This window comes from Dendrobates tinctorius, unplaced genomic scaffold (genome assembly GCF_039654945.1).
Source record: "Dendrobates tinctorius isolate UK_male_01 unplaced genomic scaffold, ASM3965494v1 ptg000028l, whole genome shotgun sequence".
Classification (NCBI taxonomy): Eukaryota; Metazoa; Chordata; class Amphibia; order Anura; family Dendrobatidae; genus Dendrobates; species Dendrobates tinctorius.
In genome coordinates, this window is record NW_027361696.1 from 68,664,311 (window position 1) to 68,692,290 (window position 27,980).

Sequence of the window (27,980 nt, forward strand, 5' to 3'; positions counted from 1 at the left end):
GTGGTCTGGAAAGACGCGCCACATATCCGGTTTAGCAGGCGTGTCACTCGCGTAATCAGACGCATAGTGAAGACGGGATTTCATAAAATCCCCTCCACTATGCTGTAACATCTGGCCGGATTAAACGCTGCGGCTGTACGCAGCGTTCAATCCGCAGCTAATCCGCCACGTGGAAACTCACCCTAAGGCTCCAGAACCCCGATGCGATGGCAACACCTGCACCTAATGTAGTTACGCCCCTGCCACTATCCTTACAGGCAAAGTTTATGATAATATCCAACCAGCATGATGACGTAAGAGCCGAACTATACAGGCCATTTCTGATCAAGTATATCGATAATGTACAGAGCTGATGTGCTCCACCATGTACATTGCTTAGTTCCAGTAATTTTCAGCGGAGGGGGATGCTAGGTGCCGGACCCCAACTGATCCTGGACACCCCCTTAAAACAGTAGCACTATAGTAATATTACATAGGCTGCAAATATGAAAAGTTGAGAGAAATTTCCTCTAATGTTTTGACGTGAAAGTAATGGGAAAGTCAAATTACCTGTGAGCGAGCCATTTACCGTTTTATGACTTTACCTTACACGGAAACCACAGATAACATTCTCCATTCCAACGTAATTTCGTTCCTGCTGGTATCTAACCATTGAGGAAGCGTCCGCAATTAAAATTACATAATTTAGTCTACATCACGCCAAACAATAGGCCCATTCTCAAGGCTAAAAAGGTGGCAATATACCTTTGATAGTTGACGTTCAAACAATAATTTACCGTAGTTCCCTAAGCCTAGTTTCACATTTGCGTCTTTGTGCGCAGTGCATCGTGCGCAAGTAGAAACGCATGCAAAAACGCGCATGCGTTTTAGCAAGCGTTAGCATTTATGCGCATGCGTTCTCTAGGTGTCACATTTCACAGGAGGAAAATCCTTGAAAAATCCTTGAAACAGACTCCACCAAACAATGTTTCTTTGTGTAGGGGGGTGGTTTAAACTAGTGTCTAGACATGTTTACTCTTAAAACGTATGCGTACGCAAACGCAGGCGTACGCATGTCCATGCGCATGCCTGCGTTCCCATAGACTGTAATGCGTTATTTTGACGCATTCCGTGAGCGGTTTTTTTACGCCTTTGGGCGGACCCAAAGATACAACATGTTCCGTCCGGCGCGGCTAGACGCACACCTGGAAAAACGCATGGGCCCGAAAACGCGAATGCATGCAAACGCAAGACCATGCGTACGCCATGTTAAACATAGGGACACATGCGCATGGATGCGCTGCGCACAAAAACGCTAATGTGAAACCAGCCTAACCCACTTTTTACATGTACATTCAATTTGGCCAAGTGCCACACAAATCTAATAGTGGTCTCTCTTTAGAATACAAAGGATCAGTTATGTTGACTTAACATGCCTCATCCTTTTGCTTTCCGACATCTGCTGACCATCATACTACCCTGTTTCCCCGAAAGTAGGACCCCCCCGAAAGTAAGACAGGGTGGGGGTTACGGGGGGGTCCTTCAATGTAAGGCCTCCCCCGAATGTAAGGCAGGGTTGGGGGCCGCTGTGAAGTGTAAGGCCCTTACCTTTGGGCCGCCGCTGTCCCCCATTGGGTCCCCAGGCTCCAGAGGTGTCCTCAGGTGCAGCTGGGCGGGTCCAGCGCTCATGGGGTTAACTCGCCGTGTTAACCCCGCAATCCGCCCAGCTCAACAGCTCATTGGCCTCCCCTGTTCCCCACGTCACCGCCGGCCCCCGGCTCGAGCACTGATTTGTCCAGCAGCTTGGGCTGTAATTGGCCGCCCCAGCCCCACGTCACCGCTGTTTCCCTGCTGATTGGCACAGCGTTCCCTGCAGCACAGGCCTTCCGCACCCACAGCCGCACCGCAGAGGAAAACGTCCAGCATTTAAAAACCAAGTAGGGAAACATGTACTGTATAGGGTATGGGGCTGTGTGCAGTGGGATACGGCACTGTTATGGGGTGTGGGGCTGTGTGCAGTGGGATACGGCACTGTTATGGGGTGTGGGGCTGTGTGCAGTGGGATACGGCACTGTTATGGGGTATAACAGCATGTTAATAAATGTTAATTTATTGGTTAAAAAGAAATTGTCATTTGTTTTCGGCTAATGTAAGACCTCCCCCGAAAGTAAGACAGGGTGGGACTTTTTGGGGTAAAATTAATGTAAGACAGGGTCTTACTTTCGGGGAAACACGGTAGTTAAATGGCAACATTAGATCGCGACATAACCGACACAGGATCACAAAAGCTGGGTGCTAAAACCATATCACAGACGGGAAAGCGGCCATCGTGCAGCTTTCTAAGGCTGGCCTAATGCTAAATTCTCAAAATGGTCAATCTTTGGCAACAATGAATCCTTCATTTTGCAGATTTGGAAATCTTAGACAGGGATGAGCGAAACCGTGGAAGTTCGGGTTAGAGATAAGTTTAGTCCAGAGTTCGGTTTGGGTACCAAAACCCTATAGACATCAATGGGGACCCGAAGCTCTCTCTCAAAACAGACATTCGGGAGAAGTCCGTGTTCGGAGTTCAGCACCAAACACTAACTGTCCGGTACGAACCTCGAACTGTAGAAGCTCATCTCTAATCCTAGACTGATGCTGGGGAAAAAAAAATGGGAAAACATGGGTTTTCTTTTCATACCCGCCTATGAAAGATGGATCCGTTTTTCTGGATTATGAAACAAGCACCTTATTTAATTACACTATATTACTGTAGAAAGAAAACTACGGTACTTCTGTAGGATCACTGACTAAATAGAGCATGTATCCAACTACGCACAGCCTATCCCCTTTATTATTGCAGTCCATATGGCGGATAGGCTCGAGTCCAAATCTTTTAACTGGGAACATAATGTCCACTACGTGGCGGTCCTAGGGTATAAAATTATAACCTTATGAACAATTATTAACAAGGCCATACTCCATGCTGCAGCCCATCGAACACAACGTATGCTACGTCTTTGCGTTTAATGTGCCATATGGTATTATGGCTTTCAAAGGCTTCAGCATTATAAACAGATTTACAAACACCATTCCAAATACTTTACACACTGGCATCATATTGGACGCACATGGATGGCCCGAAACCCGTAGAGCAGCCACGTGATACAAATATGGCTTTCATGATAAGGCCGTATTTTTTTCGGATTAATAAAAGGTTTAATTGCAGGAGACTCCCAGCATATGAGCGAGGTGGCAGATGTTCTCCGCGTGCACAAACCTGCGGAGGGCTGGATGGAATGTCAATCAGGAAGCAGGACCTCCTGTTCCAACCTGCCTCAAAGCCACCAGGTGAGACGGGGCCAGCTGATGGGCAAACGATCCGACCACGTACACAAATACGTTCATCCTAGAATCCCGCTTGTAAGACCTATACGGTGAAGGTCATCACTTGTATTTGTTTATCGTTTTTAGAATGTTGCAACATTTGAAACTTTTTCAAAAATAAAAACAGTTGGAACTTTTCAAATAAGTAAATAAAACTGTTACAATTTTTTCACAAACTTTTTCCTCGACTACAGGAGGGTCCGCACACAATAAATACATAATTCGACTCATCAATACAGGTAACGTACTTTTGCCTGATACTAATAGTACAGACTTTAACATGCTGTAGAAGCTATGGAAAAATTCACTTTTTTTAATAATACAATGTTACAGATTGGGTTTACGCTATACAATAAAGAGTATCACCTCCCATCATTCATATAGATAAAACGTATCAGCAGGGCCCAGAAGTCTTGGCTACAGTGTAGGGATTGCTCCAAGTAACTACTCACCCTTGTTCTCCTGCGGTTCCTGGGGAGTCCAGGTGCCCAGAGCTCCTGCTGAGGAAGTAGTCCTTCTATGTCCAGTCCCAGCTAGTAAGGCACTGCCTCAGTCAACAACTTCTAAAGCTTTTTGAAAACACAGTGGCAGACAAAAGAGGGAGAACCTGCCTAACCAGAGTCTGTTCCAGCCCAGTCTCCACATGCTCTCCTCCCCCTTCCCATGCACAGAGCCCTGCCCCAACCTGCCTGCTCATTCTGGGCTTCTTCACTGCAGCCAGCCTATTGCAGCCCCATAGGGCGGTACTATTCTATGGCAACCAGGGAAGCATTATGTCACCTTCCAGCGACTACTAGGCTTGTGCAGATGTCCCTATAACTGGTTTCGACGGATAGGATTTGTGCCCATGTTATTCTGATTTTTTTTAACTCCTATTAAAAAAAAAAAAATCGCAGCATGCACGATTTGCCTCTAAGGCCGGAGTCACACTAGCGATTAAATCGGACGAATGCAATGCGATAAAAAATCGCATTGCATTCGTCCCAATGTTATTCTATGGTGCTGCTCCCATCATGCGTTTTTTTATCGCATCCGTTCCTCGGAACGAGACAATCACAGCATGCTGCGATTGTCACCGATTTTCGGATCGGATTCGCCAATGCAAGTCTATGGATGCGAGAGACAGAGAGAGAGAGATTTTTCCTCCGCCAGAAAGGATTTCAGGGTTAATTTTGTCCCTGACTTCCTTTCTTCGGGCATGCGCACTGGAAAATGCGGATCCAACAACCAAAAAAACGTTGCAAGGTCCGTCCAGGCATGCCGGCGGACGCAAAATATGTGGCGGATCCTCACAAAAACGGATCCAACGGATGGCCATCCGTGAAGATCCACCAGTAATGCAACTCAATGGGGATAAAAACGGATCCGCCCAAAAAAATGGCGGATCCGTTTTTTTCAAAACCTGGTGGATTTTGACTGATGGTCAAAAACGGAAGTGTGAAAGAGGCCTTAGATGCGAATAAAATCGGTTCATCGCTGGAAAATGGGATGACAGACGGATCCCTGGACAAGAAATCTTTGTGCGATTTCGTACCGTTAAAATCGGACCGATATTTTAATCGTTGTGTGTGACTCCAGTCTGAGAATCGGATTCGGATCCAACTCCGCTGGTCCGTGGAAAAAAATTGGACTACGCTCGGATAACATCCGAAGTGGAGAAACTTTTTTTTCTCTCCACCGCCGAGAAAATTGGATCAAACTCTGATTAACGTAATCAGACCAATTTTCTCGGATGGCGAGAAAACAGTCGTCTGCACCGACCTAACCTGATACTGAGAAATAATCAATAGAATACACTATATAGGATATAACAGTTATTCTTGCAGTGTCCCTATAGGGCAGATATATCATTAGGGGGTCCACTTCTGCCTTCGAAGCAGGTGGAATTGTGCACTATGATTCTTGCACAGGGGCTATCTCCGCCACTGATCCATATTACTCTTTTTTTTTATTCACAAATTTTCAGTAATAAATATTTCTTTTCAGAAAGAAAGTGTGTATCACTAGAATATACCAGGCCTTTACGCTTTCAGACCCCCACCAATAAGAATAAAATGGAATCTCTGCATCCCCTTGTAATTTCTTACAACAGAGCCCCCGGCCAACCTGCCATGCAGGAAATTGCAGCCGTCCCAAAGGGCTACCAAACTGTTAGCGTATGTGCACACGTTGCGGATTTTTCCGTGGATTTTTCCGCCCAGATTTTGCTAAATCCGCAGGTAAAGCAACCCACGTTTTACCTGCGGATTTTCTGCGGATTTCCCCTGCGTTTTTACACCGGCGGATTCCTATAATGGTAGAAGTGTAAAAATGCTGCGGATTCCGCACAAAGAATTGACATGCTGCGGAAAATAAACCACAAATCTGCGCAGAATTTTCCGCAGAATGTGCACAGTGGATTTGGTTTTCCATAGGGTTACATTGTACCGTACACAGCATGGAAAACTGCTGCGGATCCACAGGGCCAAATCCGCAATGTGTGCACATACCCTAACATAACGGGCAATGCAAGTACTACGTGTTTGGGAAGGATGAGGCTCCACGGAAATATGTGCAACAGTGCAAAGAAGTAACAAAAGACTGAACATGTGCACAGCAGTGTCATTTTTCCATTGCTGCGCGTTGGTAATTTTGTTTGGCGGATTTCTGCATGAAAAAAATAGACACGATTTCAAAGATGAAAATCGGACACATCGAGGGCATCTAAGTGCTGTTCAATTTTTTTTTTGTTATGGACCCATAGGCTTTCTTTGGTGAGTTTGATCCATGGCTCAGATCAAAATTAGATATACTCTATGAAGATCTCTGTTGCCTCATCCTTTTTTAACTAACACATCCCCAAAAGTAATTTTTAAACCAAAAAATCCCTTTACTATAACTACCCTATCTAGTAGTGCGAGTTCCCCAATGGCCGACGTCTTGGCATCACAATACATGTACATCACCATTAGGCCGGGATCACACACAGCGAGATACAGCAGAGTCTCGCAGGTTAAAACCAAGCTCTGGCGCCGGCACTCAGGAGCGGAGCGTGCAGCCGCACGGCAATACATGGAGCTGCACGCTCCGCTCCGGAGTGCCGGTGCCAGAGCTTGGTTTTAACCTGCGAGACTCGGCCGTATCTCGCTGTAGTGTGACTCCGGCCTTACTGTATGAACAGGAATTATATACAGTAAATGTTTTTTATAGGAAAGTCTCTGGTTATTTCTCCGTCGCACACATGTTGTAGTTTCTATGAACACGTTGTGGGTGGATTCGCCGTTGTAGCATCACAGTGGGTTTGTTGTCCTCTGGGACTTCGTTATCATCTGCCTGATTGCAAACAATCTCCCCTGTGTTTACATAGAAACATTTTCTATTTACAAATAAGAATTATTTGAATTTTATTCTGATTTTCATGCCTTTGTTTCCTCAATGCTCTGCGGTTCCTTGATAGTCTGTAGATACTACTAGGCTATGTTCACACCTTGCGTTTTTGTTTTTTTTTTGGTACGGATTTTATGTCTCATTTATCTATAATACATGTTTACTAAAGTAAATTTTTATTCACCAAATAGTCAGCAAAGACGTGGTTGCATTTTTGCACTTTCCCATTGCTTTCTATGGATGAAGAAAAGGTGTCAAAAGCGGTGAAAGGATTGGCATGCTCAGATTCAGTCATGAAAGAAAGCTTTGTGTGCATGAGATTTCTGAAGTCTGATAGCTTTGGTTTGTACTGTAAAAAGCAGCTTTTAATTTGCATGAAAAAGCTGGGAAGAAAACCCCGCTGCAAAAACGCAAAGTGTGAACATAGCCCAAGAGAAGCCATTACCAGTGCAGTTTTCTACAAAACACATGGAGACATGACTGTTCTTTTCTGGCCACATGGATGAAAAGGGCCAATGCAAGTCCATAGATCCGTGAAAAACATGTACAGCCATGCACTGTCCATGTTTAACATTGCAAAGTATAGAAGAAGCTTCTTTCTTTTTCGTTCATTCTTTCTTTCTTTATCTGTGAAAAACACTGATGACATACTGATGGTCAAAACAGATACACGGATGGTAAAAAGGACTAATAGCGGCAGGCCACACAGCCTCTATGGGGCCCTTGAGTCAGGGGGACCCTGTGTTTGCACCCCCCCATCCATATCGCGCATTCAGCTATATCAGCATCATAGATGCCCATACAGTTGAAAGCAATGATGGAGGAGAGAGCATAACGTGACGCTCCCTGTCACTTCATCGCGCACCACGCTGTGCTGAGCAGTGGAGCTGTTGAGGCGAGGAGATGTGCTGCAGTGGGGAACGAGGAGAGGTGAGCATTGTACTTATCTGGGGGCTGCATTACATTTTATGGGGCTGCATTATATTGTAAGAGGTCAGCATTATACTATATAGGGCTGCATTGTATTCCTATGTGGCTGCATTATATTCTATGGGGGGCTGCATTATACTCCTATGAGGCTGCATTACATTCTATGGGGGCTGCATTACATTCTAGGGGGCTTCATTATACTTCTATTCTGCATTATACTTCCATGGGGCTGCGTTATACTTTATGGGGCTGCATTATATTGTATGGGGTTAGCATTATGCTATATGGCACTGCATTATACTCTATGGGGGCTGCATTATATTTTATGGGGCTGTATTATACTCCTATGGGCTGCATTATATTCTAAAGGTGTTGCATTATACTCTATGGAGCTGCATTGTATTCTATGGGGCTGCATTATATTCGATGGAGGCTGCATTATACTATATGGGGATGCATTATACTCCTATGGGGCTGCATTTATCTGTTGGGGGCTGCATTATACTCCCATGGGGCTGCATTATATGCCTATGAAGCTGCATTATACACCTATGAGGCTGCATTATCCTCCTGTGGGGGCTGCATTGTACTATATGAAGGACTATGGTGTGTGTATTGTATTATATGGAGGACTACGGTGTGCATGATACAATACGGAGCGCTATGGGGTGAGTATCATACTATGTGGAAGACTATGAGATGTGATTATACTATGTGGAGGACTATGGGTGTGTATTATTCTATGTGGAGGACTATGGGGTGTGTATTATACAATGTGGAGGACTATGGGGCGCATTATACTATGTGGAGTACTACGGGGTGTGTATTATACTATGTTGATGAATATCGGGTGCATTATACTACGTAGAGGACTATGGGGTGCGTATTATACTGTATGGAGCACTATGGGATGTGCATTATACCATGTAGGGGACTATGAGCTACATTATACTATGTGGAGGACTATGGGCTGTATTATACTATGTGGAGGACTATGGGGAGTATTGTACTAAATGAGCAAAATGCTGCCTATTCATCGAGTAATTGTATTGTTTATTCCGGAACTGAAATTGTTGTTCTCAGCAGCACATTGTCCAGTGAAAACTGCAGATACACTGCTGATAACATGATGATACTATATGGGGACAGATTGATCTACTAGTGATTGTTCTGTCCCCATCATTCTTCCTCAGCCGCTGTTACAGGGCTGTTAGAGGCCGAGAAACAAGTGTCGAACGACTTCAATATTGTTGATCATTCTCGTTTAACTGTCTGGACTCAGCCCATGTAAATATAACCGCAATGTTTCTGTGTCATGGTGCAATACGTGCGCATTTGAGGCCGCACTTTAAACTTTTGCCCAGGGCCCCACTTTTTCTAAAACCGGCCCTGCAAGCATGCTACTAATATTGATAGCGGTGGAATTGGCTGATAATTAATGTGCATGATATGACTTTGCTAGTTAGTAGGCGGGTGCCCACCAATTCTATAGCTCCGGGGTTCTTCACTAGGCTGGCTCTTGTCCTGTACATGCTGTTTCCATTGTGATCTCTATTAGTAATGCAGGCAGATCATGTTACAGAAAATAACATGATTTCGGTATTTTATCATGTGCGTTGTCATGCATAACGTGCATGGTAGCTGTACACACTGTACGCAGTCACACACAGTCCTGGCTCTGTGCTCTTACATTCAGACAGACTGACACACAGTTACATTGTCATACTTGTACACATGCCAAGATGTAAACAGTGCGGAGACACAGCGTGACCCGATGGTATCATTCCAAAATGTGCAGTCACCGCAGTTATATCAGATCACTTACATTTTCCTTGTCTCTGCACTAAATGCAGCAGCCAAAACCATTTTTTGGTTTTCAATGGAATGATACAAAATAAATACAAACTGTACACAATAAACAAACATTGTATCCAGAACCAACTTGTGGAGAAACCACTAGCTCTCTGGGACAATGGGATCTTCACAATCAGATTTAATTTCATGCTTCGATGATGTGTACAATTTAGTAATTCCTGGCCGGGAGAATATTTGATGCTGGCGGAGAGATTTGGTCTTTCCTCCAAACTGCAATTAAAATTGTAAACGTAGTCACATCAGAGTATAGAAGTGGGCATCAAGATCTAAGTGGTCGCACTGTGCAAAGACCTCACTCGGTGTGATCTACAAATATACCGTATGTATATGGTAACTGAGAGCCCAGCTGCAGATTGGAAACAGCAATAGTTAAAATACACGATTTATTGGTAGCAGTTAAAACACGTGTGTACAGTGGGTGATAACCAGCACGTTTCAGTCGTAGCAATGTTCTTATTCCCACCAGGGCTAAGAATGCTGAAATGTTCGAAACATGTAGGTTATTGCACAGTTAAGGTAATGTTCCTAGCCCTGCCAGGACTAAGAATGTTGCCACATTCGAAACGCGTTGGTTATCACAAATTTATTCCAAATTATTGCATATTTATGGCAACATATTTAGCCCTACAAGGTCTAGGAACGTTGCCATGTTCAAAACACATTGGTTGTTGCAAATTTAATGCAAACTAATGTCAATGTTCTAAGCCTTACGATGACTGAGAAAATTGCCATTTTCAAAAGGGGTTTGGTTATTGCAAGTTATTGAAAATTTATGGCCATGTTCTTAGCCTCACCAGGACTAAGAATGTTGGCATATTTGAAACGAGTTGGTTATTGCAAATTTACTACCGCTGACATCAGTGAAGTTGCGCAGACTCCCCACCTGACCAGCGGTGAACTCAGCAGCGTGGGAAAATGTTTAGAAACTTTCCCACGCTACTGAGCTCATGTCCGGTCAGGAGGAGAGGCTATACAGGCAGCTTTTCATTCATTACACAGTAGTTTACAGCCAGGGCAGTAGCATTAGCACCGCTCCCGATTGTAAACTATCTAACCACTTGAGATGGATTGCAGCGTGGGACTTAACTGTATAGCGGACAGGTATTGTTGCTTTTTTATTTTTTACAGGAGAATGAGGGCTTTGCTTGGATTGGGAGTTTAATAAAGATGGCAAACCTGTGTGTTTAATTATTTCATTAAAAGACTTTATTCTTAATGTGTGCTTTTTTTACTCTTTCATACTATTGGATTAATAATGGATAGGTGTCTTATTGATACCTCTCCATTATTAACCAGGCTTAATGCCACCTTACAATAGCGGGGTGACATTAACCCCTTATTACCCCATATGCCACCCGCTACAGGGCAAGGGGAAGAGAGAGGCTAAGTGCCGGAATTGGCGCATCTGTAAGATGTGCCTTTTCTGGGGTGACTGGGGGCAGTTGTTTTTAGCCGGTTGGGGGGGGCAATAACCATGGTTCCTCTCTAGGCTATTAATATCTGCCTTCATAGAATCATAGAATCTTAGAGTTGGAAGGGACCTCCTGGGCCATCTGGTCCAACCCCCTGCTCAAAGCAGGATTCGCTAAATCATCCCAGTCAGATGTCTGTCCAGCCTCTGTTTGAAGACTTCCATTGAAGGAGAACTCACCACTTCTCGTGGCAGCCTGTTCCACTCATTGATCACTCTAACTGTCAAAAAGTTTTTTCTAATATTTAATCTGTGTCTCCTCCCATTCAGTTTCATCCCATTGCTTCTAGTCTTTCCTTGTGCAAATGAGAATAAAGATGATCCTTCTACAATGTGACAGCCCTTTAGATATTTGTAGACAGCTATTAAGTCTCCTCTCAGTCTTCTCTTTTGCAAACTAAACATTCCCAAATCCTGCAACCTTTCCTCATAAGACAGGGTTTGCAGACCGGTCACCATTCTGGTCGCTCTTTTCTGAACTTGCTCCAGTTTGTTGATGTCTTTTTTAAAATGTGGTGCCCAAAACTGGACACAATATTCCAGATGAGGTCTGACCAAAGAGGAGTAGAGGGAAATAATGACTTCACGTGATCTAGACTGTATGCTTCTGTTAATACATCCTAGAATTGCATTTGCCTTTTTTGCTGCTGCATCACACTGTTGACTCATATTCAGTCTGTGATCTATTAGTATACCCAAGTCTTTTTCACATGTGCTGTCACTTAGCCCTATTCCTCCCATTCTATATATGCTTTTTTCATTTTTATTGCCCAGATGTAGTACTTTGCATTTCTCCCTGTTAAAAACCATTCTGTTAGTTGCTGCCCACTTCTCCAGTTTATTTAAATCTTTTTGAATCCTCTCTCTCTCTTCTCTAGTATTAGCTATCCCTCCTAGCTTTGTGTCATCAGCAAATTTAATCAGTTTACCCTCAATTCCTTCATCTAAATCGTTGATAAAGATGTTGAACAATACAGGGCCCAGGACAGAGCCCTGTGGTACCCCACTTGAGACATTCTTCCAACTGGATGTGCAGCCATTTACAACCACTCTTTCAGTCACTGGTTTTCCCTCTCTATGGTGGAGAAAATTGCGCGGGAGCCCACGTCAGTTTTTTCTGTGAAAAAATGCTTTTATTAAACACCTACAAAATTTTACACACATACACTATTAACATTATTAGTGAGGGACATATATAAATATAACTGTTCTGCAATGGTTTACTGTATGTAAACCATGTCTTATATCCTGTCGGGTTCTGCGATGATTTATAGAAGCCGACAAATGAATTAACGGTTATTCTGCTATCTAGCTCTGTATGAAATATAAAGACATATATATATACGGTATATATATATATATATATATATATATATATATGTGCCTCAATGACATATATATACTGTATATATGTTTTCACAATTATTTGAGGCCATGGATCCATTATATGTCCATTTTGCAGGACGGCGAGAAAATCTCGCCATACGGATGCCATATGGATGTCACACGCATCCTTAGATGTGAGAAAATCACAACCTTGCATTGCACATGGATGACATACGGATCATTGTTCAGGGAACGTTTCTGTGATTATCGTCCGTGAAAAACGGACCAATTTTTTTATACATTGGGTCTGACTCCAGCCTTATAGGGATTGTATAAGATTCATGACAGCTTTCAGAAAAGGCGCCCCACCTGTCCGCAGGTTGTGGGGAGTATTGCAGCTCAGCACCTGTCACTTTAAAGGAGGATGATCTGCGGTACCAAATACCGCCCATGGACTTGTATCATGCTGCCTGCATCACTGTGGAAGGTCTGGATCACGCTCACCTACCATTCCATTAATGCGGAATGGATCAGCGCCGATGACAATGTCGCTGTGTCCATCATATGGCAGAAGACAGAGACACTCCACTGTTTAGAAGGTGAAGAAGGGAGACCAACCCCAGAGACAGAGTCAGCACCAGAAGAAAGCGCATCCGGTCACTTTATTATTTGACTGCATGTTTACCTGCTTTTCTTATAATATTGACTTATCTCAGGCTGCAGAGAATTAATAACATCTTGACCCTAAATATTACCACCGAGGGCTCACAAAGATCTATTTTGACCCCAGGCAAACGGAAGAAAACAATCAAAGCCGAGCTGCTTCCCATCCTTTGGGGAAGAAGATCTGTCAATCATTTCTTCTTTTTCTTAGATGGGAAAATCAAAATTATTGCTTCATTCCCAAATGTCTTCATAGAGTAATTCCCTTATAAGGTCAGATAGTTTTCTGTAATTAAAAGGAAGATGTCATCAGAAAATGACCTATTGTTTATTAGATATATTTGTAAACAATTATTTGTGATTTATTATTATTATTATTATTATTATTATTAATAATAATTTTATTCATTTTTTAAAGTCAAGAAATCTTACAGTTTTCTTTTTGGCCACTGGGCCCAATATTATGTAGGGATGACTTGTCAGCAGTTCTCATTATCATCACAGACAGGATTACAATGGCAGGTATCAATCACCTAAATTTAGATAACTCAGGGTTCACCATTCACACACAATATGTAATATCCCAGGTCACCTCCTCCCCCTCCCTGTACAATGACATCTGCACAGGTCATAGAGCATTCCTAGAAAATTCTCCTATAGAAATAAATAAAAATGTCCAGTATTTTGATTTCCATGTTCCATGTGCCGGTTATTAAAAGTAATCTGACAGCAACATGATGTAGGGACAGAGACCCTGATTCCAGCAATAGATCGCTTACTATACTGGTTGCAGCAGTTGTGATACAATCACTGTTTTCTCTGCAGAGCTCAGAACGCTGAGCTGTGTATAACCTGACCCACATCACTGATTGGCTGCTTTCTGTGTACACTGTACACAGAATCAGTGCTGGGGGCGTGGTTGGACTACCAGGCACATGACACCTAGTCCTATAGTGATAATCTCCTGCTGATAAAACACGGATTTTATTGAAATAACAAAGCAAACCCTAATAAGTGATACATCGCTGGAATCAGGGTCTCTGCCCCTACATTACACTGCTTTCAGATTACATAGCAAAAATTGGCTGATAGATTCCCTTTAACAAAAGCTCAGACAAGATGGCTGCCCCCATAATCCTATAAAGGAAATATGTGAAAAAAAATTCTACAATCAGACAATACAGTAGATACAGTATCACAAATAAAATCTCAGCAGGAACTATGAGAAAAGTCTAGCTCATAGGTAAATATTGTGGTAGAGCCCTGGAGCATTTGCCCATTTACCCATGCTATAATCTGGCTTTGAAAACATATGTAACAAACATGCACCTTCAGGTCCAATTTAATATCAGCCTTGTCTTACCTCCTGCATCTGAACACAGACAAGTCAAGCCTCAATTGTCTGGTTTTAGCGCATGGTGTAATTGCATTGTGTAGAGCGGTGCGTCCTCTTTTTATTGCAATGGCTTGGGGTAAATAGTGCACAGAAAACACCTCTGTCCAGTGGGCATTTTGGCATCCGAACACCCCTGATTTGATCATGTTTGGACACACTTAATCCTATTTCTTTTTCCCCGACATTAGCGGTGCCTATGTTGTGCAGCAGTCTCCGGTCTTTTCCAGGATGGATAAAGATATAAGGCCGGGGTCACACTAACCGGCGCAAAATACGGTCCGTAGTTTACAGGTGTAATACGGATGAATTACCCCTAAATAGTGATCCGTAGGTCATCCGTAAGCAAGGTGTGGTCGCGTATTTTGCGCATGTCTGCATCCATATGTAATCCGTATGCAATCCGTATGGCGAGATTTTCTCGCAGGCTTGCAAAATGGACATATAATGGAGCCCTATGACAGGGTTTATAACAGAAACAAAATAATAGATATAGACACATAGAATGTATATATATATATATATATATATATATATATATATATATATATACACACCCACAAGTCATTGAGATAAACATATATAAATATATACAGTATATATTTATATTTCACAGAGTTCTTCATAGCAGAATAGCCGCTAATTAAATTGCCGGCTTCTATCAAATAATTCCCCAACCCGACATGAAATGACACATGGTTTACATTCAGTAAACCATTTCAGTTCATGTTTTTTATATGTCCCTGTCTAATAATTAGATGAGGGTTTGTGTGCAAAATTTGGGAGTTGTAGTAGTTATTTAAAGGGGTTAATTCGTTGTTAAAAAATGCGTGGGCTTCCCATTGCCCTATAGTGGTGGCGAGTGGGTTAATCTAACAAAGGGTTAATGTCACCTTACAATCGAATGGTGACATTAACCCTTTGTTAGATTAACCCACTCGCCACCACTATAGGGCAATGGGAAGCCCACGCATTTTTTAACAACGAATTAACCCCTTTAAATAACAACTACAACTCCAAATTTTGCACTCAAACCCACATCTAATTATTAGTCAAGGACATATAAAAAACATGAAATCAAATGGTTTACTGTATGTAAACCATGTGTCATTTCATATCGGGTTGGGGAATGATTTGAGAGAAGCCGGCAATTTAATTAGCGGCTATTCTGCTATGAAGAACTCTGTGAAATATAAATATATATATAGGTTTGTCACAATGACATGTGTGTGTGTGTATATATATATATATATATATATATATATATATATATATATATATATATATATATATATGTATTCCATGTGTCTATATCTATTCTTTCTTTATTAAACCTGTCAGTGTGAGTTTACTGTATAGCGCACTGAATTGCCGGCTTTTCTAAAAGACACCTGGTGCGTATTTCTCGCAAGTCACATGTGTGGTCCGTGTGTAATCCGTATTTTTTGCGCACCCATAGACTTGCATTTGCGTATTACGGGCGTAGTACGCTGACAATCGCAGTACGCTGCAATTGGCACGGAGCGTAGAATACAGATGAGAAATATACGGCTGTTGGGAGCAAACCCATAGAGAATCATTGGTCCGTGTGTAATGCGTGCTTTTAGCGCCTCTCACTCGTCCGTATTCCTCGCTAATGTGACCCCGGCCTCAAAACGAGGTTCACACTTTGTGTATTTGGATTTAATGCACAGATTTCTAAACTGAAATCTGCATCTAAAATCAGGTGCCGATTTTCCGCACATATTTCTGAGTTTTTGATGTGCTTTCTTTGTTCCAGAAATGCATATGAAAAGGAAAAAGACGAAACAAAAATAAAAAACTATTTTAGACCATGGATCAACCTGCGGATTTATGGTCCACTATGTAAGGAGTGCAGTGCTTCCAAGCGCCTTTCAGCAGAACTTGAAAGCGCTGCTCTCAAGCTGGAGCCCCTCCGATGCTGCAGAGGCAAAGCTGCGTCATTGGAGAGTGTGCAGTTTGGGCCAGCGGCTCGACCATACCACTGGTCCGAACTGTCAGTCATTCAAGAGCATAGGTTTAAAACAGAAATCTATCATAAAAGTTAGATGTCACCCTGATGGTCCGTGTGGAATCTGATTTTTTTTTTCTCATCCGAGTCCGTGCAGAATGGAAGAAATCCGCAGGTCAAATGACCTGCATTTTTCCTGCGCATTTCTTCCATTTTTCCTGCGGTTTTATTGCGGTTTTTCACTGCGGTTTTCCCCCTGCGGATTTGGTGACAGGGGAGATGGAAAACCGCACAAAAGAAGTAACATGCTGCGGATTTTGTACCGCAGGAAAACTGCGCTGAAAAATCTGCAGCGTCTGCAAAGTGTTTTTTTTTTTTCATTGATTTTAATGGTACTGTACATCACAATGCGGATATGCAACGTTTCTGCGCGGTAGAATCCGCTGCGGACCCGCTGGATATCTGCATCGTGTGCACACAGCCTTATACACACGAGCTCTTAAAGTGAGAAAAATGCACATTCACGCAGTCAGCATGTATGAATACTGCCCTATGCTAGTATGGGAATCTTCCTAAAATTTTCACAATTCAGTGCTTCCATTTTTTCTTTTCGTGCATATTATTGGATTAAAATAACTGACATTCCTCAAAGCTCCGCGTACAGACTAATATCAGACAGGTGCTGTGAAGCAGCTGTTTCCAGTGCAGGTAATAGGTTTTTGCCCGCAGCTACACCCCTGCCTCCCCTCCCGCAACATTCTTCTTGTTTGCACAGCTTTCCGGTAATAACCAGCTCTGTAGAGCAGCTCCAGCCTTCAAGGCAATAATGTCCAACCAGAACTGACTGCCAACAGCTGGCACCGGCTGGATCCGACACCAACAGCCAAACTGGGCAACGTTGTAAAAGTTTGTGACTGTGGGTGAGAGGGTAACACATAGGCTGGGTGTGCCATTCGGAATCCACCTGATAATCTGCAATAAGTGGAGGAAAAAGGAGGAGAATCAATGTGTACGACTAAGGCTATGTGCACATGTAGTTGAAGGAGCTGCGGATTAGGAAAAATCCGCAGGTCAAAATAGCTGCGGTTTGCCTGCGGTTTAGCCCTGCGGTTTCACACCTCTACAATGGAGAAGGTGTGAAACCGCTGCGGATTCCGCACAAAGAATTGACATGCTGCGGATTTGAACCCGCAGCAAATCCGCAGCATGTGCACAGCGTTTTTCATTATACCATTGAAAACAATGGTACTGTACAACGTAGCTAAATCTGCTGCGGACCCGAAGGGCCAGAAACGCTGCGGATCCGCAGCAGAATCCGCAACATGTGAACAAAGCCTAAAGCCTCATTCAGATATTGTTTTTGTTATTTATTTATTTTACTCATTAATTCCACAGCGCTTTACAGACAATATCATCACTGTCCCCAATGGGGCTCACAATTTAAATTCCCTATCAGTATGTCTTTGGAATGTGGGGGGAAACCGAAGAACCCGGAGGAAACCCACGCAAACACGGGGAGAACATCCTTGCAGATGTTGTTATATGCAATAGTGGACAGTTTGGATCCAATTTTCAGCCATTTTTGGTCTCTCTGTCCATTTTTGCCATCAGGGTGACATGGGGGTTTTCCTTTTATGCCTAAAAAATAAAAAAAAAAGTCACATTTTTCCTTCCTTTTAAATAGTAAAAAATGGACAGATGTTTCCGTTGATAAGTTAGATCCATGATCATCAGTCCGCCATAAAAAAAAACAAAACACGGATATGTGAACAACCCCACGGATTACAAGGGTGAGTGCACACGGTGCAGATTGTGCTGCAGATTTTTCCATGCGGACTTGCAGGTAAAATGACCTGCGGTTTTCCCCTGCGTTTTGACACCTGTACAATGGAACAAGTGTCAAACTGCTGCGGAATCCGCAGAAAGAATTGACATGCTGCGGATTTAAGACCGCAGCAAATCAGTGCGGAAAAATCCGCACCGTGGGCACTGCGGTTTTGAAATCCCATTGGCTAACATGGTACTGTACATTGCTTGCAGATTGTTTCATACCCTTAAGAAACCATCTTTAGCTGCAGTTTTTGGATTTGTTCATATTGTATCTTTTTCTGAAGCGCTGGAAAAAAATCCATTCTAAAAATACTTAAAATAATGAACTTATTCATTTGTACCTAAAAACGACTTGTTCGTGTATTCAGACTTTTTAGCTAATTTTTAAGGCTATCCTCCCATGATGAATTTTTTATGTTGCGTATTTTTGTAAAAAAAAAATGCAAGTAACCTATTTTATGTCTCTGCAACATCAAAACCTCACTATAAATCACTGTAAAAGCTCACTATAAATAAGTCCACAAAAAAAAGAAAAAAGACTAAATATAAAAATGATCACGACGCGGCAGGTTTTCAAAGCAACTTCTGCTATAAAAAGGTCATTTTTGACCAGCGGGAAAAAGACAACCCGGAAGGCTTGATAATCCGACTCTTATCCGGTCCTATTGAGACTGGATTAAAGGAATTGATACCTACAGTATATAATAATAAGAGGAAGAAAGCAGGATTGTTTCAATGACGGACAGATAAACTCCGGGATCCATCAGATTAGTTACCGCTGATTTGACAAGCCATATGGCACTGTGCGAGGTACGTGCTGGCGGATGCACAGATGTACAGGAATACGAGATGGATCAGTGAGCACAATGCATCTTTTCATACAGACGAATTCATCAAATATGCACCATTAGCGGATACATAATACAAGGCGCTCTGCAGAGGGATCGCTGCTGATTGATGACTATAGTCAGCTCCCAATGTAAATGTGCACTAAATACGTATATACACATAAAACCAACCGCATGCCGCCATTAAAGAATCTCCAGGAGCCTTTAATTTTATTTTTTCACTTAAAGGGGTATTCCCATCTCCAAAATCCTATCTCAATATGTAGTAGGTGTAATAATAATAATAATAATATTAGCAAATGCCTCCAATTAGAAATGCAGTACAGTTCTTCTGATTAGCTATGTCTCTTTCCTCATGTGCAGGCATTGCAAGACCTTTGCTATCTATGGTTATGACCACTAGCAACTAGCTAACTGTCACTAGATCAGTGGTCATAACCATAGATACTTAAGTTCTTGCAATGCCTGCTCATGAGGAAAGAGACATCAGAAGAACTACATTACATTTGTAATTGGAGGTATTTGCTAAAATTATTATTATTACATCTAATACGTATTGTGATAGAATCTTGGAGATGGGAATACCACTTTAAATGCATTTATTTTGGACTAAAATAATTTTCGTAATTTGGTTTTTCATTAAAAATGTTGCACCGTTTGGCTAGCTCAGAAAAAGCCAGAAAAAGAAGTTAGAAACTCCCCATCAGACCATCATAGGGAGCTCACTGATGGGTTCTCAGTTAATTCGTTCTGCCTCAGTGCTACACAGAGGCTATAGAAGGAAAACGGTGCAAAATTTTTAGAGGAGTCCAAATGCAGAAGTAATTATTTGTCCCAAATGAATGCATTTAGTAAAAAAAAAAATTATATATATATATATATATATATATATATATATATATATATATATATATATATATATATATATATATATAATATACAGCTCTGGCATAAATTAAGAGTTACATCAAAACCGGGTCATGGGCAGCCCATTCTCCAGAGCTGAACCCCATTGAAAACCTCTGGAATGTAATCAAGAGGATGATGGATAGTCACAAGCCATCAAACAAAGAAGAACTGCTTACATTTTTGGGCCAGAAGCAGTGTAAAAGACTGGTGGCAAGCATGCTAAGACGCATGAAATCTGTTTGTAAACATCATGGTTATTCCACAAAATATTGATTTCTGAACTCTTCCTGAGTTAAAACATTAGTATTGTTGTTTCTAAATGATTATGAACTTGGTTTTTTTGCATTATTTGAGGTCTGAAAGCACTGTTTGTTTGTTTTTTATTTTGACCATTTTTCATTGTCAGAAAAAAATACTAAATTTTTTGCTTGGAAATTCGGAGACATTGTCAGAAGTTTGTAGACTTAAAAGAACAATTTATATTTTACTCGAAAATATATTTATAAAGAGAAAAATCAGACAAACTGAACATTTGAAAGTGGTCTCTTAATTTTTGCCAGAGCTGTATATTCATAGTGGGATAACCCCGCCGCATAACCTAGTTTCAAAAACTGGGTGAAAAAACCCTTGTGAGCTCTATTATAGCCATATTATAGGATGTCAGCTTGACAGAAGCAGATTTCCCCATTTTCACGAACAGACAGTCCCTATTTTCAAAGGTCTGCTGCAAAAAACTAAACTAAAAAATAAAAATAAACGAAAAAAATTCTGCTTAATTGCATCAATTGAGTTCTCAAAAGCCTGATAGAAAAGTGTCCTCCAGCGGGGACCTCCATCAATCAGATGTAATCTGATGCACTGTTCAATTTTACTCTAGCACCCCCGCAGGAGAAATGGAGAATTACACCTTCGGATGAATGGGTTGTTTATGTAATGCAAAACAGGACGGGTCCTCCAGAGAGAGAAAGAAAGATTCTTATACTTCCGGCTCCCCGCTCAAGCTAAGAGATGAAGATACTAACACCTTATCCAAGCACGTACGCTCATCACTAGTCCTGGGAGTTCAGCATGATAGCGAACAGACAATTATCCATTTAATTAACCCCGTATTTCCCTTTTATCTCAATTATTAGTGCTGCGGACATCGTCTACCCCTCTCCATTCTCCCTCTGATCGCCAACATTACCCAACGTCCATTGCATTTTTCCACTTTGGGGATAATATCATGTTAATTGCATTAGTAGCTTCCTAATAAAAGAGATAAATAAGAGAAGACGGCCCAGGACGGAGCTGTTACATAATAACGTGGATTTCATAGATTAATCATTCAATTGATGAAGAGCATATATTGTGCCGGAGCCGAGTGAGCTAGATGATAGGAGCATTTTTTCCTTTTTTTTTTTTGCACATAATTTCGTAGAGCCAATGTGCGGCGCAGAGATTTTATTTATTCATGTCATTAACGAGGACACGGAAACGCTGACAGAGGCTTTCATGTAAGCGTTGCAGAGAAAGATGGGAACGTGATGCGTGGGTTATGGAAAGAATCATGTCGACTGTAAATGTGCAAGAAGGAAGACGGAAAACAAGGCAAAAATGCAGCAAACAAACAAAAAAAGGACCAAATTTAATCAATGACTTGGATCAGAGCTTCATCCGAGTTTGATAGAGGATTTGACTATGAGTTTGGGCGTAAGGCCGGGGTCACACTGGCGAGGAATACGGACGAGTGAGAGGCGCTAAAAGCATGCATTACACACGGACAAATTATTCTCTATGGGTTTGCTCCCAACAGCCGTATATTTCTCGTCTGTATTCTACGGTCCGTGCCAATCACAGCATGCTGCGATTGTCAGCGTACTACGCCCGTAGTAAGCCAATGCAAAGTCTATGGGTGCGCTAAAAATACGCATTACACACGGACCACACATGTGACTTGCGAGAAATACGCACCCGGTGTCTTTTAAAAAAGCCGGCAATTAATTCAGTGCGCTATACAGTAAACTCACACTGACAGGTTTAATAAAGAAAGAAAGAATAGATATATACACATAGAATACATATATATATATATATATATATATATATATATATATATATATATATACACACATACATACATGTCATTGTGACAAACGTATATATATGTTCTTCATAGCAGAATAGCCGCTAATTAAATTGCCGGCTTCTATCAAATAATTCCCCAACCCGACATGAAATGACACATGGTTTACATTCAGTAAAGCATTTCATTTCATGTTTTTTATATGTCCCTGACTAATAATTAGATGAGGGATTGTGTGCAAAATTTGGGAGTTGTAGTTGTTATTTTAAGGGGTTAATTCCTTGTTAAAAAATGTGTGGGCTTCCCATTGCCCTATATTGGTGGCGAGTGGGTTAATCTAACAAAGGGTTAATGTCACCATTCGATTGTAAGGTGACATTAACCCTTTGTTAGATTAACCCATTCGCCACCGCTACAGGGCAATGGGAAGCCCACGCATTTTTTAAAAACGAATTAACCCCTTAATATAACAGCTACAACTCCCAAATTTTGTACACAAACCCGCATCTAATTATTAGTCAAGGACATATAAAAAAACATGAAATGAAATGCTTTACTGTATGTAAACCATGTGTCATTTCATGTCGGGTTGGGGAATTATTTGATAGAAGCCGGCAATTTAATTAGCGGCTATTCTGCTATGAAGAACTCTGTGAAATATAAATATATATATATATGTTTATCTCAATGACTTGTGTGTATATATATATATATATATATATATACACACATACACACACACATATATATATATATATATTATGCATTCTATGTGTCTATATATATTATTTCATTTCTGTTAGAAACCCTGTCTTAGGGCTCCATTATATGTGCATCTTGCAAGGCGGCGAGAAAATCTCGCCATACGGATTGCATACGGATGCCATACGGATTACATACGGATGCTGACATGCGCAAAATACGCGACCACACCTTGCTTACGGATGACATACGGAGCACTATTTAGGGGTCATTCATCCGTATTACGCCTGTAAACTACGGGCCGTATTTTGCGTCGGTTAGTGTGACCCCAGCCTTATTGTTGCACCAGAAACGCGTCAGTCTTACACGGTTTTGATGTGAACCTTTTCCACTAAGAAGGTTTTTTATCCATTTTTGTAAAGAACTTCCATTATTTTATTCCACTTTTTTTTTCTCTCCATTCATCAGACTTTGGTTCAAGTTTCATCCGTTCTTCTCAGATGAGAAACAAAAATTAAAGGTTTTTTTTTAGTTTTTTTACCTTCACCTATCTAGGAGTCCTGATTTCATTCAAGTGCTGTCAGATTTTTTTTTTCACCGATTCATAGGCTTGCGTTGCTGGATCAATATTGGATAAATATCGGACACGTCGTCACGATTTTTCACCTATCAATTGGTCTGCAAAACAAAATCGGACACGTGAACAACCCCATAGATTGTGCCAGGTACGTGATCTATCCACGAAAAACATGGAAAGAACTCGTACGTGAAAAACGGACATTTGTGTGATCCCTAAGGGTATGTGCACACAATGTCTTACGTATGTGCATCATTTTGGAAGCAGAAGACACTGTTTTCCCAAAGCGCCTTTTCTGGCGTCTTCTTGGACATCTTTTGCAGCATTATTTTTTTTAGCTTTTTATATATCACCATTTTTTCCTTCTCCTTTTCAAAGGATCCATATTTTTTGTTGTTGTTGTTTTGAATGAGACCATTTAATGTAACCGGAATTGTAAAAAGAAAAAGCTCCAAGTGTGGTGGAATTATGAAAAAATGAAATTCTGCCATTGTTTTTTGAATTTTTGTTTTTACGGCATTCATTCCTTGGCAAAATTAATTCTGAATCATACTTCTCCAGGTAGGCATGATTACGGAAACATTTTTTTTTACATTTAGGTGGAAAAAAAATGCAGAAGTTTGCTAAAAAAAACCCCCAAAAAACGTGTGTCACCATTTTCCAATTTCTTGTGATATTTTTCCATGGATGGGCTTGTTTTTTGTGTGGCTAGCTGACAGTTTTATTACTAGCAATTTGGGGTATATAGCATGTATTGATCACTTTATATTGCATTTTTTTAAGGAAAAAGTGGTGACTGAAAAACGACAGTTCTGACATTTTGATTTTATTTCCCGTTACCGTATTTTTCCCACACAGATTAATTTAAAATTTGACAGATTGGACTTTTATGCACATGGCAATGCCAAACATGATTTTTTTTATGGACTTTATTTTTAATGGGCATTCCATTTAAATGATTGATAGCAGCATGTAAGTGGTTAACAGCAGCAATTGGAGCTCAGCACCTGAGCCCTGACCACCCATGGGTAATCCTGCAATTGCGTACATGCATGGGATTTTCTTTTAAAGGGTTAAATGGTTGGTCTGCACACTTTTATCATTATCTCTTATACATGTTAATTTTCAGTTCTCCTTTCACATTTGTCTGTTCTATTTAGAAACCCTGGACACAGCTCTGGCCGGCACTCAAGCTGAATGCATAGATCTGCCCGCTGTCTTACAGCCAAATACAAGAACCTGAAAACTGCTGGAGCCAAGCTTTATTGTGACTGTGCAACAGCGCCACCTACACTCTCAGAATCAAAAAATGCACTGTTTTGTTCTTTGTAAACTTTTTTATTTTTACAGGAATTAAATTTTTTTAGCTCATCATTTATTTCCTAGTATTCAGAAATGTTTCTGTTATTTTCTCTGGCAAAAGAGGTTGCGGCTTCTTGTTAGACTGAGTGAGAATGCTTATTTGCATTTTTTTCCCAGTGGCTCACAGCTCTCCCTGTGCTACTGCAGGTGAAGACGTTTTGCTGAAAGGCTGCTAATAAGGATTGTGAACCATGAAGACTAAAGGGCATGAGTAAAGGCCCCGTCGCACACAGCGATCTCGCTAGCGAGATCGCTGATTTTGTGACGCCACAGAGATCTCGCCAGCGAGATCGCTGTGTGATGGGGATCAGCGACCGGCCCGGCCCCCCTGACGGGTATCGCTGATTGTGCACTATCGTCCTGGGCCATTTTTTGATCGCTGGTCTCCCGCATCGCTGCATGTGGCAGCGGGAGACAACGATCAGCGAGGCTCCCGGCGCTCTAAGCAGGCGCTGGGAGCTGGTCTCTAAGGTAAATATCGGGTTACTAAGCGGCGCGCGTCACTTAGTTACCCGATGTGTACCTTAGAAACCTGCGTGCTGGCAGCTCCCGGCGCCAGCACGCAGGTTTCTAAGGTACACATCGGGTAACTAAGTGACGCGCCGCTTAGTAACCCGATATTTACCTTAGCGACCAGTGTCCTCGCTGGTGCTGATCGCTGGTGAAGCTGCCTATTTAGCAGCTCACAAACGATCATGTAGCGATGCACCAGCGATCCTGACAAGATCGTATCGTTGTCGGGATCGCTGGTGCATCCTTAAGTGTAACGGTACGCTAAGGCCCACTAAAGGTGTTGTACAAAACATTTTTATAACAATGTACCTAAGAACTAACAAACAAGTAGTTGCCTGTTTTGCCCGGCGCCGATCAGTGCCAACACAAAATGGTCACAGACCGCTCTTGCTGGCATTTAAGTGGTTTCCACTGACTTCACATCGACAGAGCAGCAGCTTCTTGTCCACACTATTCTGTTAACGCGGCTTCACTGCACACGACATGCTGATTGACAACCCACTGTCTAACTGCAAGGAGCTGGCTGTCAATCAACATGACATCACTGGTGTACTGTCAGGACGATTTTATTAAAGAAAATAATAATATAGGAATATAGGTAGTGGTGGAACAGTTAAAAAAAAAAAATGGAAATATGTAAGGGGAGATTTAAAGAGGATTTTTTTGGGGTGAAAAAAGGTTAAAGGGAATCTGTCACCTCATTTTCGGCTTATCAGATAAAAATATCATTGTATTGAGTGTTTTCTATACATTACCCACCTAGTTTTGAATTCCCCTGACTCCCCATGTATCACCCAAAAATACTTTTTTTTTTTTTTTTTTACCTGCGCTGTATGTTGATTAGTTGGGTCCAGTCCGATGGGCACTGTTTTGGCTCTTTCCCTCCACCCCTCCTTGGCCGCTGTATGCAATATTTCAGGTAATTTCCATAGTTCTCGTCCATATTTCGCACGTGCGCATTGCAATCTCCACTCGCGCGTGCGCATTATGCTTTGCCCAAATGTGGGCAAAGCTGGAAAAAAGTAGTTTGCATGCGCCGGAAGTACTATGTCCTGGAAGCATTTAGCTGCCATTTCTGTGTTCCGGAACATAGTTCACGGGAGCATGCGCACTAATGCTTTTCGGCTTTGGCTGCAGTTGGGCAAAGCATACTGTGCATGCGTGAGTGGAGATTGCAATGCGCACGCGCGAAATATGGACGAGAACTATGGAAATTACCTGAAATGCTGCGTAGAGAGGCCAAGGAGGGGTGGAGGAAAGGAGCAAAAACACCGCCCATCGGACCGGACCCGACTAATTTACATACAGTGCGGGTGAAAGAAAAAAGGTATTTTTGGGTGATATGTGGGGAGTCAGAGGAATTCAAAACTATCAGAAATGTATAGAAAGCATTCAATACAATATTTTCATCTGATAAGCCGAAAATGAGGGGACAGATTCCCTTTAAAAGCCTGGACTTTGAGTGTTAGTTTCTTTCCAACAGGAGCATCCTCTGTTCTGCAGTTATCGATGAGGCTGTGACCAGACGCTGTGTGCATTCTCCTCCATCCCTTTTCCTCCCAGGAGCACCCTTATTTGTAGGCACAGTCACGCTACAAGGACCCTAATTTAAATAAAGAGAGAAGAGCATGGGTGCTGCACCCTGGACTTCGGATCTGGTGGGCTGGAGGAGGACTAGATTTAGCTGGGCTTCCCTAACGTTAGGACCTTTAGTACAAGCCTTCGTTCTGATCATAGCAGCATGGCGCCATGCAAGAAGGAGCAAGCATCTAAAATAGTATTCTTATCAGCTATTCATTATAACAGGGGCATTAAAGTCCTACCTCAAAGACAGCCACAAACTGAGTAGAAACACATACTTTTGGGCAAGGTTGCCATTTGCTCTCTAAAAACTCATCATAGAACATCTCCAGTGTCTCCCTAACAATCTCTGATATTTGTATACTAGGAAATATATTCGCTCAAGTCCCATACCTGCAATTAGTAGACTGTACAAAGCTGCATTTCACGTGCCATTGGCCCCCGTAATCTACTGGGCCCCTTTGCGGCTGCACAGGCTGCACACACATACTGTATATATCTAACAGTTTTCATAAGAATCTTCCTCTGGCCACATGGTTAAAGTAACGCCTTTCATAGGCCATTAATAAAGCAGACTATACCCATCAGACTTTGGATAACCAATCCCACAGTTTATATCGGAACCAGCAAATAGTCTACAAGTTGTTACTCACCTGTCTCGACTCTAGGGCCGTGCCCTGCTCCCTTCCCCAATGGCCACCGCCCTTATTTTGTTGCTTCATGCCAGGTTTCTCAAGTACCCTGGCTATCTCATGTGACATCATCACCCTAGGCCTTTTTAATGCCGACTCCATTAGGTGTATGTGCCTGAATATTCGACTGTTCTTTGGAGTTTTTTTCACCATTCAGTTCTGCCAGCTGGCTACTCATCTCTTCAGCAAAATTCTGCTTGTTTCTCTACTATGTGCAATTACTTTCTGGCTAAGACCTGCTAATCAACGCTTCATCTGCTGTAAGCATAGCCAACTCTTCACTGTTGTTGTTCACACTACAAACCCTGGAGCTACAGAGTGTTTCTTTACAAGCAAATATTTTTCTTGCCTGTTCATCAATGCTGCCCAAGGACCATCTGTCTTTAACTATTTATTTGCTGCAAGCACTGAACTGACTGTACATTAACAAATACAGTGTGAGCGCACATTCTTGCATCTGTCTTCTGGTGTTTTCTACTCTGCTTGTCTTCCTGCTGTCTTGATCCTCATTGCCCACTATGCCATTGCCTTTGGCCTACAGCTTAGAGAATTCACCC

At 41.9% G+C, this 27,980-nt stretch overlaps 1 protein-coding gene and 2 long non-coding RNA genes across 6 annotated transcripts in view; 1 reads left to right on the forward strand and 2 right to left on the reverse strand.

Moving 5' to 3' along the window:
• Positions 1-4,090, reverse strand: part of LOC141085516 (MOB kinase activator 2-like) — a 43,206-nt gene extending 39,116 nt beyond the window's left edge. For 2 of the 3 annotated variants that reach the window (XM_073570934.1, XM_073570935.1), the window contains exon 1: positions 3,801-4,031. The gene's annotated coding sequence lies outside the window, so the exon portion shown is untranslated. The other variant, XM_073570936.1, reaches the window with a different exon arrangement.
• Positions 361-24,653, forward strand: LOC141085517 (uncharacterized). The gene is made up of 4 exons (XR_012231321.1): positions 361-1,916; positions 3,191-3,312; positions 3,543-3,587; positions 24,436-24,653. It is a non-coding gene; the product is annotated as an uncharacterized lncRNA (long non-coding RNA).
• On the reverse strand, positions 12,191-27,980 carry LOC141085518 (uncharacterized). Of its 2 annotated transcripts, none has more exons than XR_012231322.1 (3): positions 27,385-27,980; positions 23,240-23,376; positions 12,191-13,265 (listed from the first exon to the last, which is right to left on the reverse strand). It is a non-coding gene; the product is annotated as an uncharacterized lncRNA (long non-coding RNA). The 2 variants fall into 2 exon arrangements; XR_012231323.1 differs by lacking the exon at positions 27,385-27,980 and adding an exon at positions 27,125-27,296.